Source organism: Papio anubis, unplaced genomic scaffold, assembly GCF_008728515.1.
Source record: "Papio anubis isolate 15944 unplaced genomic scaffold, Panubis1.0 scaffold8, whole genome shotgun sequence".
In the NCBI taxonomy this organism is placed as follows: Eukaryota; Metazoa; Chordata; class Mammalia; order Primates; family Cercopithecidae; genus Papio; species Papio anubis.
The window spans coordinates 145,063-159,533 of NW_022168221.1; the positions used below are offsets into that span (position 1 = coordinate 145,063).

General features: G+C 46.9%; 1 non-coding gene across 1 annotated transcript; it reads right to left on the reverse strand.

Moving 5' to 3' along the window:
• Nucleotides 1–829: 829 nt before the first annotated feature.
• LOC116273519 lies at nucleotides 830–935 on the reverse strand. Its single transcript, XR_004181832.1, has one exon. It is a non-coding gene; the product is annotated as a U6 spliceosomal RNA (small nuclear RNA).
• Between the last annotated feature and the right edge of the window lie 13,536 nt (nucleotides 936–14,471).

The window sequence follows — 14,471 nt, forward strand, 5'->3', positions numbered from 1 at the left end:
TTCCTTACGTTGCCAGGCATTTGTAAACTGTCATGGCGCTGACGGGAGTGCGTTTTAGCATGCTAATGCATTATAATTAGCATATAATAAGCAGTGAGAACGACCCGAAGTTACTTTCATTGCCATCTTGGTTTCGGTGGAGGTTGGGTGACTTCTTAACCACAGTCTGTTTTATCAGCAAAGTCTTTGGGACGTGTGTCTTGTGCTGATCTCCTATCTCATGCCGTGACTTAGAGTATCCTAACTTCCTGGGAATGCAGCCCAGTAGGTCTCAGCCTTATTTTACCCAGTCCCTATTCACGATGAAATTGCTCTTGTTCAAACGCCTCTGACACTATCCACGTAAGTGTAACCCAGGTTTCAAAAACCTGGATTCCAGTTGTCTCGCCTTTCTAGATTAAACCAATGTACATCTTACATGTATTGATTGATGTCTTGTGATGTCTCCCTAAAACGTGTGAAACCAGGCTGTAGCCCGACCAACTTGGGTGCCCGGTCTCTGGATCTCCCGAGACTGTGTGATGGGCCATGGTCGCTCATATTTGGTTCAGAACAAATCTCTCCAAATATTTTACAGAGTTTGACTCTTTTCACTCATACTATTATATCAGACAATGCAGCTCCAGATTCTAATATCCTAATTTAATCAAAAATCATAATTTTGCCCATTAGTTCAATTACATTTGATACTAAATCCTTTGTCAGATCTACTGTCAGGAAGCCAAATGGATTTGAGATTTACCTCCTCTCCAGGTTCACAGAGACCTTAGGGCCAAGAGCTGAATGAGAGAGGGAGAATGAAAGCTTAGCTGAGAAATGGAATTAACTTAAAAATTTTTTCAATTTTAATTTTATATTGCGTGTCATCCTCGCTCAGGAGCCATGCTAATCTCTGTATCATTGCAAATTTAAAAAATGTGTTCCGAAGTGAGCATGAAATTTAACATTTAAAAAAATGTCTGTAGGGCCAGGCGCATGGCTCACACCTGTAATCCCAGCACTTTGGGAGGCCGAGGTGGGCGGATCACCTAAGGTCAGGAGTTCGAGACCAGCCTGACCAACATGGAGAAACCCCATCTCTACTAAAAGTACAAAATTAGCGGGCGTGGTGGTGCATGCCTGTAATCCCAGTTTCTCGGGAGGCTGGGGCAGGAGAATAGCTTTAACTCGGGAGGCGGAGGTTGCAGTGAGCCAAGACTGCGCCATTGCACTCCAGCCTGGGCAACAAGAGTGAAACTCTGTCTCCAAAAAAAAAAAAAAAAAAAAAAAAAAGTACGTGGTAGACCTGGAGGCACATAATCACTTTTTGGAATACAGTTTGTCACTTTTAATTGAAAATAACTAAATAATGTCAATGTGTAACTGAAGATCAGATGTCAAGGTTGGGAGGAGAGCATCTTCCCTTAAATGCTGTTTGTTGTGACAGAAGCACATGCTATCATTGAAAGCAAACAAAAGAGAAAAACAAAAACCCTGGGTGTCAATAGTAAACAGTGGCTACTACAGACCTACAGAAACTGGATTTCCTGTTGGCTATGGGATTCTAGTCAAGCAAGGTCCAAAGTCTTTGACATGTACTTGAATGCATTTACAGTAAATGAGATTTAGAAAGCTAATCTTTTCCCAGAGGCAATGCTGCCTAACTATTGTCTGGAGATGCTCAGGGACCATCCCTAGATTCTATTAAGAAGTGGTTTCTTCAGAGGTTGCAGTGAGTCCAGATTGTGCCATTGCACAATACCCTGGGCCACAGGGTATTGTTTTGACTCTGTCAAAACAAACACATAAAAGCGACCACTTAACATGTACCCACCGCAAAATGAGCCGTGAGTTGTGACTCCTCTGAAATGCAACTGGGGAAGGGAGACTGAATCACAGCCGTGAAAATGTGGTCACAAAGGACAAAGAGTCAGGGTAAGAGTTTGCCAGGTGGCTCCAGTCATGTGCTGCGTCAGAGCGGTCGCCGGGGCAGGCTGACACACGTCCTCCCACGGGCTAGGCGGGGGTGGGAGCCGGCCCCACAATGGAGGCTGCTGTCTCCATTTGATATCGCTTTGATAATAGGATCCTCCAAGGATATGGGTTTCCTTTGTTCTGTCTTTATGTTCAATAAGTAACTTTCCATCCTAATTTGCATTTCCAAGTGGGTTTTCCCACAGGGGAGAGGCTGTGATGACTGGTTGAAACAAGTCGTGTGGTTTTACACGGTTATACACGCCTTCCAGGGAGATGAGTGCGTTTGCACTGGACACTGTCTACACTCAGTCTTGAGAGAGTGTGAATCTGGGGAGACTGCGTCTATACGGAACCATCACAGGCTTGGAATGAGAGGCCCGGGCTCCATCCTGAGTCTCCCTGCTCACTAATGTGTGATCTTGACCTTGCTGCTTAGCACTTCCTTCTGTGTCAACTAGAACTGATTGAGTTTTGCAGAGCTTGGGTGAAAAGTGAGAAACTTTAGGCAAAGCACTTGAGATCATGCAATGCAGTGGACACAGGATAAATGGTGCTACTAATAAATGCCACCCAAAGGAAGGCTTCACTCTAAAAATAAATACATAAATAAAATAAATGGCACAAGTGTTCCCCTGAGTGAACTGAGGGTGCAAGCCGCCCCTGGCACTGGAGTGACCCCAGACCTATGCAGTGACCTCTGAGCCCCTCAGGAACCAGCCCGCCAGCTCCCTGCTGAGTTTATTCAGGTTTGGGGCATCAGATAAAGCTGTGAAGACAGGAGCCCGGATCTAGATCCGGTTCTCCCATGAGCGGGCTCAGTGACTGAGGAAGTGAGATAACCTCCCCGGGCCCCAAGAGTCCCCGTCTATTATGTGACAGGGACTTGGACTAGATTAAATTTTTTTCTTTTTCTTTTTTTTCTGAGACAGGACCTGGCTCTGTCACCCTGGCTGGAGTGCAACAGCATGATAGCAGTTTCGAACTCCTGGACTCAAACGGTCCTTCCATCTCGGTCTCCCAAAGCACTGGGATTACAGGCGTGAGCCAATGCGCCCAGCCCTGTTTCATGATTTTAGTCAACTTGGCCTCCTGAGAGACAAAGAGAAAAGAATCACAAATCACAAAAGACAAAAGATGGGAGTAGCGGCAGAGGAAAAGGTACCAAGTCAAAGACAATAGAATGACTGGTTCCATTTCCTATATGCCCTTTCTCCTCTCCGAATCCTGTTCTCCTGGATGCTGACTGACGACACCTGTGACTGTTGCCCAGCCATCAGTGGGGTCAGCTTCAGAGCAGGTGCCCTTGGTGCGGAAGGAAAGGGCCTCTGTGAGGACGAGCAGTGAGTCTTTGCCCAGGGCAGGGCTGCGCCTGGCTGGGAGTGCCTCTGAAGTCAGACATAGGAAGCTCCTTTCAAGTTGTCTGAAGAATTTGAAAATGCTTTCCCTGAATGAAAGACGGGTCCCTTAAAATAAAACATTTTCTGGCATTTAGTGAAAATTTTATAACTGAAGTGTTGTATCAGAAGCAAGATGTAAATGGTATAAGATCCTACAGGAAAGACTGAATTCAGTTTCCCTCCTTCACAAAACCCAGGGAAGAGAGTACAATGGTGAGGGCTCAGATGGGTGAGATATACTTTGGGAGGCCAAGGTGAGTGGATCACTTGAAGTCAGGAGTTTGAGACCAGCCTGGCCAACATAGTGAAACCCCGTCTCTACTAAAAATACAAAAATTAGCCAGGTGTGGTGGTGGGTGCCTGTAATCTCAGCTGTTCAGGAGGCCGAGGTGGGAGAATCACTTTAGTCTGGGCGGTGGGGGTTGCAGTTAGCCGAGATTACGCCACTGCACTCCAACCTGGGTGACACAGCAAGCAAGACTCTGTCTCAAAAAAAAAAAAAAAAGAAAAGAAAAGAAAAGAAAAAAGTCTGGATGTGGTGGCTCACACCTGTAATCTCAGCGCTTTGGGAGGCCGAGGTGGGCAGATCACCTGAGGTCAGGAGTTCAAGAACAGCCTGGCCAACATGGTAAAACCCTGTCTCTACTAAAAATACAAAAAATTAGCCAAGCATGGTGGTGGGCACCTGTAATCCCAGCTACTTGGAAGGCTGAGGCAGGAGAATCGCTTGAACCTGGGAGGTGGAGGCTGCAGCGAGCAGACATCATACCACTGCACTCCTGCCTGGGCGACAGAGCAAGACTCTGTCAAAAAAAAAAAAAAAAGTCCCCAGTGGCCATGATGGGGCTACATCCAAGACTCAATTCTTAGTCCTCCTCTTCCTTGACCTCTCTGGGGCTCTTGGCACAGTTGATCACTCCCTCTTCCCTACATAATTGTCTTCATTTGGCTGCAGGGACACTGCATACTCTTAGGTTTCTTCCTGTGTCCCTGGCTGCTCCTTTTATGTCTCTTGTCCTGTCCTCCTCACCCCAAACTCTGCCTGTCGGGGTGCCCTGGGTCCTCTCCACTTCTGGTTATTTAATCTAGTATCCTGGCCACCAATGGGCTGATGCCTCCCAATTTCATACCTCTAGCTAAGACCTATTCCTTTAATTCCAAACTTTGTGACCAACTGGCTTGATGAACAGATATCTCAAGCCTAACATGTCCAACATGGACCTTTTGCTCTTTCTTTTAAAACTTGCTTCTCACCTGACTTCTCATTTCAGTAAATGGCAAGTCCATCCTTTCAGTTGCTGCTATGGACTAAATTATGTCTCCCATCCCAAATTTATATGTTGAATCCCTGACCCCTCATTTGACCATATTGGAGATAGGGCCTGTAGGGAGGTGATTAAGGTTAAAAAAAGTCATAAGGCTAGAGCTCTGATCCAATAGAACTGGTGTCTTTTTAAAAAAAGAAGAGACACCAGAGCTCTCCCTCCACCATGTGAGGACGCAGGGGAGAAGGTGACTGTCTGCAAACCAGGAAGAGAGTCCTCACCAGAAACAGACTATTCTGGCACCTTGTCTTGGACTTCCCAGCTTCTAGAACTGTGAGAAATACATTTGTGTTGTTTAAACCATCCAGTCAACATATTTTGTTATGGCAGCCTGAGCTCACTAAAATAGTTGCTGTAAATAAAAAAGTAACTGAAGCAGATCTCAATCAACTGGAGGTTTGTTTTGCCAAGGTTGAGGATATGCCTGGGAAAAAAACACAAATCACAGGAGCATCTGTGATCCTTGCTTTTTCCAAAGAGGTTTTAAGCACTTCAATATTTAAATGGGAAGGAGTGAGCAGGAGGAGAAGGAGGAAAGGAAAAAAAAGTGGACCAGATGCGGTAGCTCATGCCTCACATGCCAGCAACTGAGGAGGCTAAGGCAGGTGAATTGCTTGAGCCCAGGTATTTGAGACCAGCCTGGGCAGCATAGCAATACCCATCCTTATTAAAAAAAAAAAATTAAAAATTAGCTGGACATAGTGGCCTGTGCCTGTGGTCTCAGCTATGTGGGAGGCAGAGGCAGGAGGATGGCTTGAGTTCAGGAGTTTGAGGTTACAGTGAGCTATGATTGAGCCACTGCACTCCAGACCCAGCCTGGGTGACATAATGAGACTTTGTTTTTAAAAAGAAAAAAGAGGCCAGATGTGGTGGCTCACTCCTGTATTCCCAGCACTTCGGAAGGCCAAGGCAGGTGGATCACCTGAGGTCAGGAGTTCGAAACCAGCCTGGTCTTGAAACCAACATCTACTAAAAGTACAAAAATTGGCTGGGTGTGGTTATGGGCACCTGTAATCCCAACTACTCAGGAGGCTGAGGCAGGAGAATCACTTGAACCCGGGAGGCGGAGGTTGCAGTGAGCCTAGATGGTGCCACTGCACTCCAGCCTGGGAGACAAGAGTGAGATTCTATCTAAAAAAAAAAAAAAAAAAAAAAAAGGAGAAGGAAAAATGTGGACGGAGGATAGGCAACGAGGCAAGTAGTCAGTTACATTCTTGTGAAACTTTGATTAGCGCTCAGTGAATTCACATTTTACACGTGAAAAGAGGGAGCAGAGGAGCAGAGGAAATGGCAATTATGCATTCATTTCTTGCTCAGTAATTCTACATTTTGCATAAGATAAAGTAAGCATGTAAAATTACAGCTTACTATTGCTATCTGTTTAGGGACAAAAGGAAGGCAGTTTTTGCATGACTCACTTCCCAAGCTTAACTTTGCCTTTGGCATAGCCAGTTCAGGGTCCCAAGATCCTGGTTTTTTTTTTTTTTTCCCCACATTGCCAGGGCCCAAAATGTACGATCATCCTTGAATCTTCTTTTTCTTTCACATCTTACGTTCCAATCCTGTCAAGTCTATGTTCATTCGGATTTTTTCTACTACTTATCACCAACATGATTCAGGCTGCTGTGGTCTTTCTTGGATTACAGCAAACACCTCCTAGCACAACTCCCAGCTTTGGATTCTATACTCTCAAGCCCACTCTATTATCAATAACAGCAGCAGAGCAGAGCAGTGTTTTTTAAATTTAAATTTTATTTTATTTTTGAGACAGAGTCTCGCTCTGTCACCCAGGTTGGAGTACAGTGGTGCGATCTTGGTGCTCACTGCAACCTCAGCCTCCCGGGTTTAAGCCATTCTCTTGTCTCAGCCTCCTGAGTAGCTGGGACTATAGGCACGTGCCACCACGCCCGGCTAATTTTTTGTATTTTTAGTAGAGACGGGGTTTCACTGTGTTAGCCAGGATGGCCTCGATCCCCTGACCTCGTGATCTGTCTGCCTTGGGCTCCCAAAGTGCTGGGATTACAGGTGTGAGCCACTGCGCTCGGCCAGCTTTTCTTTTCTTTTCTTTTCTTTTTTTTTTTTTTTGTTGTTAAGACAGGGTCTTGCTCTGTTGCTGAGGCTAGCATGCAATAACATGATCCCGGCTCACTGCAGCCTCAATCTCCTGGGCTCGAGTGATCCTCCCACCCCAGCCTCCTGAGTAGCTGGGACTACAGGTGCACAACACTACACCCAGCTGACTTTTTAACTTTCTATTTTTGTAGAGGAAGTGTCTCCCTATGTTGCCCAGGCTGATCTCAAACTCTTGGGTTCAAGTGATCTCCCTGCCTCAGCCTCCCAAAGTGTTGGGATTGTAGGTGTAAGCCACTGAGCATGGCCCAGAACAGTGCTTTTAATGCTAAAATAGATGGTGTGTCAACCGGGCGTGGTGGCTCAGACCTGTAATCCCAACACTTTGGGGGCCAAGGCAGGCAGATCAACTGAGGTCGGGAGTTCAAGACCAGCCTGACCAACATGGAGAAATCATGTATTGCTAAAAATACAAAATTAGCGGGGCATGGTGGCGCATGCCTGTAATCCCAGCTACTTGGGAGGCTGAAGCAGGAGAATCGCTTGAACCCAGGAGGCGGAGGTTGCGGTGAGCCGAGAGGGCGTCATTGCACTGCAGCCTGGGCACTAAGAGTGAAACTTCATACCAAAAAAAAAAAAAAAAAAAATAGATGGTGTGTCACTTCCATGTTAGAACACCCCATCTTACCCAGATAAAAGTCATCCTCTTTGGGAAATGGCCTACAGGGCCTGGTAAGATTTGTCTGTGCTCCCCTCCCACAGTGTGATCCTGCTTTCCCCACCACCTCTGCTTCCCCAACCACCTCCAAGTCCACCTCCCTCACTCCACTTCTGTCACATGGGCCTTCCAGCTGTTTCACACCCAGATTTGCACGTAGCTGTGTCTCTCCCATCTGGGCTCAAATGTTGTCCTCAGCAAAACCTTCTCTGACTACCCCCTACTTGGAATTGCAGCCCCTCCATCCTACCCTACCATCTCCCACCCCACCATCACACACACACACACACACACACACACACGCACGCACACACAGGCTTCCTCTCCTTTCCCTGTCTTGTTTTTTCCCATAGCACTGATGCCATCTAATATTGTGGTTTGCTTGCTTGTTTATGTCCTTTTTTTTTTTTTTTTTTTTGAGACGGAGTCTCACGCTGTCGCCCAGGTTGGAGTGCAGTGGCGCGATCTCGGCTCACTGCAAGCTCCGCCTCCTGGGTTCACGCCATTCTCCTGCCTCAGCCCCCTGAGTAGCTGGGACTACAGGCGCCCGCCACCGCGCCTGGCTAATTTTTTGTATTTTTAGTAGAGACGGGGTTTCACTGTGGTCTCGATCTCCTGACCTTGTGATCCGCCCGCCTCGGCCTCCCAAAGTGCTGGGATTACAGGCGTGAGCCACCGCGCCCGGCCGCTTGTTTATTTCCTATCTGTCTTCTGCCACTAAAAGGTGAAAGCCTTGGTTCAAGGAGGGCAGGGATTGTTCTCTCTCTTTCTCTCTCTCCCTCTCTCTGTTTTTTTGTTTTTTTTTTTTCCAGTCTTGCTCTGTCGCCCAGGCCGGAGTGCAGTGGCACCATCATAGCTGACTGCAGCTTCAACCTTCTGGGCTCAAGTTATCCTCCTGCCTCAGCCTCCCAAGTAGCTGGGACTACAGACACAATCCACCACACCAGGCTACTTTTCAATTTTTTTGTAGAGATGGGGTTTTACTGCATGGCCCAGGCTGGACTCAAACTCCTGGACTCAAGCAATCTGCCCACCTTGGCCTCTCAAAGTGCTGGGATCCCAGGCGTGAGCCACCACAGCCAGCTTCTGTGTAAATATGTGTTGAATGAATGGATAAAATTCATTTCTTTAGATTTTATTCAGAAAGCACAATATTTTGAAGTGAAGCATTTTTTAAAATATTGGTTTACCATTACTGTCTTTATTATTTGTTTTTCCTTTTTCTTTTTTTGGTAGAGACAGAGTCTCATTGTTGCCCAGGCTGAGTTTGGACTCCTGGCCCCAATCCCTCCCAAAGCATTGGGATTACAGGTGTGAACATCCACCCTGGCCCACATAACTGTCTTTAAATAAAGACTTTTACTCTTTTTTTTTTTTTTTTTTTTTGAGACGGAGTCTCGCTCTGTAGCCCAGGCTGGAGTGCAGTGGCCGGATGTCAGCTCACTGCAAGCTCCGCCTCCCGGGTTTACGCCATTCTCCTGCCTCAGCCTCCCGAGTAGCTGGGACTACAGGCGCCTGCCACCTCGCCCAGCTAAGTTTTTGTATTTTTAGTAGAGACGGGGTTTCACTGTGTTAGCCAGGATGGTCTCGATCTCCTGACCTCGTGATCCGCCCGTCTCGGCCTCCCAAAGTGCTGGGATTACAGGCTTGAGCCACCGCGCCCGGCCTTTTTTTTTTTTTTTTTTTGAGATGGAGTCTCACTCTCAGCCAGGCTGGAGTGCAGGGTGTGATCTCAGCTCACTGCAACCTCTGCCTCCCGGGTTCAAGCGATTCTCTTGCCTCAGCCTTCCAAGTAGCTGGGATTACAGGCATGTGCCACCACACCTGGCTAATTTTTGTATTATTAGTAGAGATGGGGTTTCACCATGTTGGCCAGGCTGTTCTCGAGCTCCTAACCTCAGGTGATCCACCCGCCTCGGCCTTCCAAAGTGCTAGGATTACAGGTGTGAGCCACCCGCACCTGGCCAAGACTTTCATGCTTTTCTTTTTGAGATGGACTCTTGCTCTATTGCCCAGGCTGGAGTGCAGTGGCGTGATCTTGGCTCACTGCAACCTCTGCCTCCCAGGTTCAAGCAATTCTTCTGCCTCAGCCTCCCGAGTAGCTGGGACTACAAATGCACACCACCGTGCCCAGCTAATTTTTATATTTTTAGTAAAAACGAGGTTTCACCGTATTGGCCAGGCTGGTCTCAAACTCCTGACCTTGTGATTCACTCACCTTGGCCTCCCAAAGTGCTGGGATTACAGGTGTGAGCCACCGCGCCCGGCCAACTTTTACTCTAAAAAGTATCATCTCTCTTTTAATTTGCCCCACAGCTGGCTGAATCGAGGCAGTTTGAACCACATGGTCACCCCATAGCAGCATGTTATTTATTGTAGGCAAAATCCTAAAAGGAAAAGAAACTTCTTGAATGCTGTGTTTATAAACCTTAAGGAAAAACAACATTATAGCAGTATTTTTAAAAAGTAAAGGTTGGGCTTGTTAAAGGATGCTTTTTAAAACAAATTAGTTGGAACACTTGGGTTTATTTGGAAAGAATTAAGCCTGTTCCCTTCCACCTGCTAACTAAAAAGGTTTCTATGGGCCAGGCATGGGGGCTCATGCCTGTAATCCCAGCACTTTGGGAGGCCAAAGTGGGAGGACATCTTGAGGCCAGGAGTTCAAGACCCGCCTGGGCAACAGAGCAAGACCCTGTCTCTACAAAATAAAATCTAAGAATTTAAAAAAAAAAAAAAAAAAAAAGGCTTCTTTGGGAGCATGGGAAGTTTCTATTCATTTGGGATTGAATATCCCTTGGAGAAAAAGTCTATGGTATTCTGACAGTCTAGGTGGTCTTCGTGGGACTCACCTGTAGAAAAAGGAAACAACCCAGAAAAAGCAGTGGACCCATGCGTCCCCAGTGCCCGGGACGCCCTGCTGAGAGCACGTTCCCAGGATGCCTGAAGAAAGCATTCCGGTTCCAAGCCTGCTTCATCTTCCCGCCAACTGTACCCTGACCCCCAGGAGGAAGCCTGACAGCTCTCTGGCTGCAGCCAAGGACTGTTATTAGAACACTATGTTCTAACATCCCCTGCGGAGACCGTGGACAGCATTTGCTTCAGAATCCTCTCCTCCAGGAAAAGCCTTCTGCAGAACACATCTAAAATTCTAGAAGATCACAAAAAATACTCTTTCTGACAAAGAGGATGGAAGAGCCAGGGGACTGCCTGACCTTTGATGAGGAGTGTTCTCCTTGACTGGCCCAGTCCGTGCCTGCCATGCATCTACTTGCTCCAGCCCAGAAGTTAACCCCAGCTTCTTCCTTTTTTTTTTTTTTTTTGAGACAGAGTCTTGTTCCGTCGCCCAGGCTGGAGTACAGTGGCACAATCTCGGCTCACTGCAAACTCCATCTCCCGGGTTCAAGCGATTCTTGTGCCTCAGCCTCTGAGTAGTTGGGATTACAAGCACCTGCCACCATGCCTGGCTAATTTTTGTTTTTAGTAAAGACAGGGTTTCACCATGTTGGCCAGGCTGGCCTCAAACTCCTGGCTTCAGGTGATCCGCCTGCCTTGGCCTCCCAAAGTGCTGGGATTACAGGCATGAGCCACCGCGCCTAGCTGGCTTTTTCCTTTAAGGCCAGAACTTACAATGCGCTTCTGTGACAAATCCACGCTGCCTCCGAGGCTCCGACTTGGTGGAAAGATGGTTCTGGAGAGGCCAGTCTTTGGGCTCAGCTCCTGTCAGCCCTTGACTGTGAGGTCTGATGGACTCCAGCTCACCCTGTCAAATGTGCTTCTCTTGATGAATGTCTCTGCTCATTTCTGAACACGTTCTCAAACAGACTGCTAAGTAACGGGTGTGACTTCAACCTTCAGTGGCAGCAAAGGAATAAGAGCAGAATATAATGGATGTTTACAGAGCACCTTGAATACAGTCCCCAGACTCCAAAGGTTGCTTTCTGTTTAATGCTATATGACTGTGGGTGGGTGTAAATGAATTGCTTAATATATTTTAGTATATTGCTTAATTTTGTCAAAATTGTGACAGAATTGCTACATGTACCTGCTTTTAAAAATCCAAACAGCTTGGCCAGACGTAGTGGCTCATGCCTGTAATCCCAGCACTTTGGGAGGCCGAGGCGGACGGATCAAGAGGTCAGGAGTTCAAGACCAGCTTGGCCAAGATGGTGAAACCCCCTCCCTACTAAAAATACAAAAATTAGCCAGGCGTGGTGGCATGCGCCTGTAATCCCAGCTACTCGGGAGGCTGAGGCAGAGAATTGGTTGAGCCAGGGAGACAGGTTTCAGTGAGCCAAGATCGTGCCACTGCACTCCAGCCTGGGCAGCAGAGTGAGACTCCATCTAAAAAAAAAAAAAAAAAAGAAAGAAATATTCCAAATAGGCATGACAGGTGTGGTGGGTGGCTCATGCTTATAGTCCCAGCACTTTGGGAGGTTGAGGTGGGACAATTGCTCAAGGCCAGGAATTCGAGACCAGGCTGGACAACATAGTGAGACTCCATCTCTGCAAAAAAAAAAAAAAAAAAAAAAATTGGTTATACGTGATGGCACGTGCCTGTAGTCTTAGCTACATGGGAGCCTAAAGCAGGAGGATGGCTTGAACCCAGGAGTTCAAGGTTACAGTGAGCTATGATCACGCCACTGTACTCCAGCCTGGGGGATAGAGCAAGACCCTGTCTCTACTTTTTTTTTTTTTTTGAGACGGAGTTTTGCTCTTGTTGCCCAGGCTGGAGTGTGATGGCGTAATCTTGGCTCACTGCCACCTCCACCTCCCAGGTTCAAGCGATTCTCTTGCCTCAGCCTCCCAAAGCGTAGCTGGGATTACAGTCATGCACCATCACACCCAGCTAATTTTTTTGGTATTTTTAGTAGAAATGGGGTTTCACCAAGTTGACCAGGCTGGTCTCGAACTTCTGACCTCAGCCCGCCTCAGCCTCCCAAAGTGCTGGGATTACAGGCATGAGCCACTGCACCCAGCCCTCTAATTTTATTATTATTATTTTGTAACTAAAAAGTAAACTTTAATGTCGAAAATGCAAACTTGGGGAAGACAGAAAAGATCACACACGAGGCTGTCACTTCACACTTGGAAGGTTGCACAGCGGCCAGGCAGAGGCTCTCCTCACTTCCCAGACGGGGCAACGGGACGGAGGTGCTCACTTCCCAGATGGTGGGCAGCTGGATTATTATTATTTTTTAATCCAAATTGTACAGAAAGTCTTCATGAAAAGCAACAGCTCCGGGCTCCACCTCTCTCTGCCTCCCTCACTCTCCCTGTCACCTTTCAGCAGGGTACTTTTAATTTTACATAGTCATAATTAACTTCCATTGTGTTCTTCTCTAGAAACACAATAAACCTGGTGTGTTCTATCTACAGACTTATTCCAAACATTTGAGACAAATAAACAGTGTTTGTTATGCAAATGTCAAGGCTTTTTAAGATCTTTTGGTTCTAACTCTCTGAAGGCTGTGTCCTTGGGAGATCACAAAACAAAACTCTGGCACAACCTGGCCAGTTATCTTCCAATCATGCCCTTTGGGGTGGCAGATCCCATCACGTAGACTCTCCATTCTGCACGTATATAAGTGGCTGGAGACCAGGCTTGTGAGGCAACACACAAAAGTTGTGCAATTACCCGGGAAGTAATTACTGACTGTGTCTTGCTTGATGCCTTGCAATAAAAATCAGGGAGAAGGACACTACAGCTCCACCACGTTCAGGTTGCCAGAAGGCCCTCAGGGATGTTAGGCTTTAGGACAGGAGAGCCAGCAGAGATGGGAATCCAGGCTGCAGTTCAGGTGTTCGTGCCTGATGTCATTCTGCACCAACAGCAAGAAAACTGAAAACATAAGAACGAGGCCAGGCGCGGTGGCTCACGCCTATAATCCCAGCACTTTAGGAGGCAGAGGTGAGTGGATCACCTGAGGTCAGGAGTTCAAGACCAGCCTGCCCAACAGGGAGAAACCCTGTCTCTACTAAAAATACAAGAAATTAGCAGGGCATAGTGGTGGGCACCTGTAATGTGAGCTGAGGAGGCTGAGGCAGGAGAATTGCTTGAATTAAACTTTTTTTTTTTTTTTGAGACGGAGTCTTGCTCTGTCGCCCAGGCTGGAGTACAGTGGCTCACTCTCGGCTCACTGCAAACTACGCCTCCCGGGTTCTCGCCATTCTCCTGCCTCAGCCTCCCGAATAGCTGAGACTACAGGCACCCACCACCACGCCCAGCTAATTTTTTGTATTTTTAGTAGAGACGGGGTTTCACCGTGTTAGCCAGGATGGTCTTGATCTCCTGACCTCGTGATCCATCCGCCTTGGCCTCCCAAAGTGCTGTGATTACAGGAGTGAGACATTGTGCCCGGCCTTAAATTTTTAAAAATTTTTTTAAAAAAGAGAGAACATGTGGTATACATATCACAGAATTTTATTTTATTTTATTTTATTTTATTTTATTTTATATTTTATTTTATTTTATTTTATTTTAAGACAGAGTATCACTCTTGTTGCCCAGGCTGGAGTATAATGGCACGATCTCAGCTCACTGCAACCTCCGCCTTCCCAGTTCAAGCGATTCTCCTGCCTCAGCCTCCCAAGTAGCTGGAATTATAGGCATGCACCACCAAGCCCGGCTAATTTTTTGTATTTTTAGTGGAGATGGGTTTCTCCGTGTTGGTCAGGTTGGTATTAAAATCCCGACCTCAGGTGATCTGCCTACCTGGGCCTCCCAAAGTGCTGGGATTACAGGCGTGAGCCACTGCACCCGGCTCATATCACAGAATACTACTCAGACATACAAAATAATGAAATCATGTCTCTTGTAGCAAGATGGATGGAACTAGAGGCCATTATTCAGTGAAATGTTCAGTGAAATGACTCAGAAACACAAAGTCAAATATTGCATGTTCTCATTAGTGGGAGCTGGACAATGGGTATCCAAGAGTGGAATAATAAACATTGAAGACTGAGAAGAGCTGAGGGTTGAAATACTACGCATGGGTACAATTTTCG